The sequence below is a fragment of the Penaeus monodon genome, chromosome 8, assembly GCF_015228065.2.
Source record: "Penaeus monodon isolate SGIC_2016 chromosome 8, NSTDA_Pmon_1, whole genome shotgun sequence".
In the NCBI taxonomy this organism is placed as follows: domain Eukaryota; kingdom Metazoa; phylum Arthropoda; class Malacostraca; order Decapoda; family Penaeidae; genus Penaeus; species Penaeus monodon.
This window is the reverse complement of record NC_051393.1, coordinates 19852590-19857589: the sequence shown is the minus strand read 5'-3', so window position 1 is coordinate 19857589 and position 5000 is coordinate 19852590. Positions and strand designations below refer to the sequence as shown.

Here is a 5000-nt window from a genome sequence, read left to right as displayed (position 1 = left end):
GTGTGTGTTTGTGTGTATGTGTGTGTGTGTGTGTGTGTGTGTGTGTGTGTGTGTGTGTGTGTGTGTGTGTGTGTGTGTGTGTGTGTGTGTGTGTGTGTGTGTGTGTGTGTGTGTGTGTGTGTGTGTGTGTGTGTGTGTGTGTGTGTGTGTGTGTGTGTGTGTGTGTGTGTGTGTGTGTGTGTGTGGATATGAAAGGCAATTGCACGAAGATCCATCGCACGGATATTGAAATATGAGTGATTTACACTTTTTTCATGTAGGATACGAAAATGGTGTAAATCTAAGAATAAGAAATCGATTTAGATTCGTATCATAATCCATTCCATTTTCTCCGAAGTATGCTTATAACCTTTATCTTTTAAATGTCACAAATGTATGATAATTATCCTTTGCCCTTTCTTTACTGTTATTGTACTAAGATTTCTCGAAATTCAAGAACTTGAAAATAATGATATATGATACATTCCCTTTAATATCATTGTTTCTGATTTTTTTAGCGAGGGTTAGAGAGAGCAAGAAAAGTCAAGAAAACTTAAAAATGAGTAAATGTCAAATGTAAACGGTAAATGCCAACGCGGGCATATTTAACCGTATTACCAAACAGCAAGGGTCGTATGTGACCAGACTCGATTTCCTTAGTTATATCCAGGCCAGGAGCCTTTATAAGTTATTGAGGTGACGCATAGGTGATCAAAGAGTACACTCATGTAGACAATTTTGTTATACGATAATAGCAACATGTTTTAGGAAGTCCTATTTTCCCAACGTTACACAGACGGTAGAGTCTAAGATTTTCTTATTGCTCAAAAATCTATCTTCTGATATAAATGATAGCATGTATGAGAAAGTTCTCATCTTTGATAATATTTTTACTTATATATTTTTATCACAATAATAATTATCATTATTACTTCCATTACTAGTATTATCATAATTATTGTTATTATTATCGTTATCATCATCATCATCATCATCATCATTATTATCATTATTATTAATATTATTAATATTATTATTATAATAATAATAATAATAATAATAATAATAATAATAATAATAATAATAATAATAATAATTATTATTATTATTATTATTATTATTATTATTATTATCCCTTTCCCTCTTCCGTTTTCTCTCCCCCTCCCCCCTTCATTCTCTCGATCTCTTCAAATGCTGAACAGTGAAAGGGTAAGTGCCAGTTACTTATACTTATATCAGCGTTAATATTGACTTCATTTTAAATAGTATTGATATATAGCACTTACCTAAAATCATCAGAGAATGGCCGGTCATATATAACTAAGTTTCATCTCGAATTTCATTTTGATCAGGGCTGGGTGGATTGCACAAGACTGAGGACTTTTAGGCATTAAGCTTTTTTGGAAGCTAAATAGTGAAAAAGATGTTCAAAATTGTCTTGATCATAATCAGTTTTTTTTTCTCTGATTATAAGCGGTGAAAGTTATTTCCTAAGATACGTGTGATTCTAATCGTGCCATCCCTGGTTCGTAGATTTTCCTTAAGCTACAATAATCATATAGCGTGATAAAGTCTACGGTGTAATCACACACTATTTCATTACAATTAGATGCATATGAATGCTACACTGACGGGTCCTTGCAGTCTGGGAGTAGAGCAGGATGTGCTTTTGTTGTATATAAAAACAATATCTTAAAGCACCAGGATTGTAGGAGGGTTCATGACTGGGCTAGCACTACGCAAACTGAGTTGGCAGGAATACTCATGGCCACCGAATTTCTATTGAATCAAGGCTCGGGGGTAATATTCTGTGATTCACAGAGTGCTCTCCAGGCTCTGAACACTCTAGACAAAGGTGCAGTTAATATCGCAAATGACATCAGGATAAACGTGTATCGTGCAAAAGAACTAGGCCATGATATACGTTTTGTGTGGATTCCATCGCATGTTGGAATCCCCAGGCATGATCATGCTGATCGCCTGGCAAAGTCAGCATGTGACAAGCAAAGTGTGGATATAGATCTTGGGGTACCTATTTCCAGGATTTTATACAATATTAAAGCTTCCTTTAAAGAGGACTTGACTGAGTTAATTAATTCTCAACGCCCTGAAAGCTGTAGCATAAAGCATTATGACCGGTTTAGGCAAGATTCATTCACCTATGGTTTATATAAAACAAGAACAAGACATGTGATTTTGTGACCGCAAGAATCAGGCTTGGGAAAAGATTGTATTGGCAGCTCAGTACAGTTTGTAATGTCGAAAAAACTAAGGTAACTGTGTAATGAAGAATATAAGCGAACGCTTGTACATTAATATCTCAGAGTGCCATTGTTACAGCCTTTCGGCCACCTAGCTTGAGGTATGGAGAATATGTAACTATTTCATATCCTCTGATGTCTTAGAAGATATCTTTATTATATCCAAAATTTTGGAATGTAGCATCACATGACTGCATATCAAATGTAGCAATGCCTTTCTACGCCCAAGCTGTACGCCGGCGTGGCAGATGAGTAGATAAACGACTGTAATTGTTCCTTTCTGTAATTGATATAGTACTTATCATAATAATGTTATAGCCTAAAATTGAAATGTAATACCAGTATATGTTATAACCATGCATCAAATGTACCACAGCTTGCCCACGCCTGTGCAGTTAGCCAGGGTGGTAAATAAAGGACTAAACTAAAAAAAAATAGAAGCCGAGTATAATTATTAATTCCGTTCCATTTCTCAATAGGTACTAACGCTTTTCATGGAAATGCTAAAAGTATATGTATAAACCGTGAACATACATGAACGCATATACATAAACTTACATGCACATACATCCATATCCACACCCACTGCTTACACATACACAAATGCGAATATTCTCTCTCTCTTTCTCTCTAACGGTCTCTCTCTCTCTTTCTCTCTCTCTCTCTCTCTCTCTCTCTCTCTCTCTCTCTCTCTCTCTCTCTCTCTAGGATAATAACTTGACTAAATATCCAACATACTTCTCCTTTAATCTCCCTCAACGCGGACACCAAACCATTGGTTCCCTGATCCAGCCGCGAGGGAGAATTATGTATGAAATCATATTTCGCCTCCAAAGAAAAGTGTAGAAGTTTTGTGAGCCTCAAGTATGTAATCACGGCTGCTACTTATGCTAATACTTTGAAGAATCTTTCAGGGACGTATACAGGCATACAATTTATGTCGATTATATATATATATATATATATATATATATATATATATATATATATTTATATTATATATTTTAATATACACACATATATATAATATATATATATATATAATATATATATATATATTATATATAATTTTATATATATATATGTGTATATATATATATATATGGTGTGTGTGTGTGTGTGTGGTTTTGTGTGGTGTGTGTGTGTGTGTGTGTGTGTGTGTGTGTGTGTGTGTGTGGTGTGTGTGTGTATAGACACACACACACACATGCAGAGCGAGATAGAAATAAAGAAAGAAAGAGAGAAACAACCAAACCCACATCCCGTTACGTGCGCAAAGATGATGGCAGAGGAAGAAAATACAACAATGCCGATATGAAAGAGAAAGACCTAAACAGTAGTTAATTTGCTTAAGACTCGCCCCATTTGGTGTGCCTCTTATGCCCTTTCTTAAACTATTTTCATGTAGACGTATAAGAAGATTACTCAACTAATTCATAAATATGCACACATACACATACATAAATGTGTGTGTGTGTGTGTGTGTGTGTGTGTGTGTGTGTGTGTGTGTGTTTGTATGTGTGTGTGTGTGTGTGTGTGCACGTGTGTGTGTGTGTGTGTGTATGTTTGTGTGTGTGTGTGTGTGTATGTGTTTCTGTATTTGTGTATACCCATGATTTCGAGGATATTCATTCGAAGCGGTACTTATCCATCCTCATTTATTTCTCGGTCTACGTAAAAACCTCGTTATCCTTTGTCTTTTATTATTTCAACATTTTCTCTTGTTCCTTTCTTTCTTTTCTAAAGTCTTTTCTGTTTTTTTTTTCTCTCTCTCTGTCATCTTTAGACTTTCTCTCCTCCCTTTTTTATCTCTCTTCTGTTCTCATTCCTTCTTTATTTCCCGAAAAGAGGACGTTCATCTTCCACCTTCAGAGAAAACGCTACCGTCGTGCAACAAATTAAAGCCACACAATTTTGCAATCTTCTCACTCGGTCGGTAAAACGAATGAATTGAAATACTTTGGGAATACTTGCGCACAGCTTTGCTCGCCTTTCCGTGCTAACGTAAATTTGCAATAGGTTTTCGAGGGTTGGGAGACATGCAAATCGTGTACAGTGGTGTACATTTACGTGTTACAGGGAGACAATGCTTGGTAATGCTCAAATGACGGTATTAATACTTCTGGCACTGAGTTTTAGAAACAGATAAAATCAAATGAATATGATATTTACATATTACAAATCAGTGACGCCGTATCACTTATATATGATATCTGGATTTTGCACAATAACTGACATTCAAATCTGAGCACAAAAATATTCAGTATCAAGCTAGAAAAGCCACCTTGTATTCTATTTGCTAAAGATTTCGTGTCACATGATTTATGTTAATATAAGCAATTTCTTTTCATTACCATAATCAGCGGGCTACATTTATATTACGAAATTTAATTTTTACCTAAGGGCTAGAGTGCCAGTGTTTGTTGAATTAATTTTGATAACATATCATAATACTTGAAATATAGTATGAATGTAATTTTCAGTTCTGCGCTTGGAGGGAGAGGTAATTACATTATTACACCCGCGACAACGTAAAAGAGGGAAACTTTGCCATGGAAATCTCATCCAATCATCTGGTCCGAATCATGAGAATATCTAGATTGGATTTCTCCGGCAGTCATATACGAATATCCGCCATGTTATTTTCCTTTAGAACTCGCGTGAAATACCGCGTCCACATCCTCACAGCAGGGGAACCAACACAGTGTAACCCGTGAATTCTCATGTACTTTACCAAATTCCCGGCAAAGAATAGCTCAT

The 5000-nt window shown here is 35.6% G+C and overlaps 1 protein-coding gene across 8 annotated transcripts in view; it reads right to left on the bottom strand.

Annotated features, from left to right (window-relative positions):
• Positions 1-5000, bottom strand: part of LOC119576245 (irregular chiasm C-roughest protein-like) — a 223787-nt gene that overhangs the window by 16416 nt on the left and 202371 nt on the right. The window lies entirely within an intron of this gene.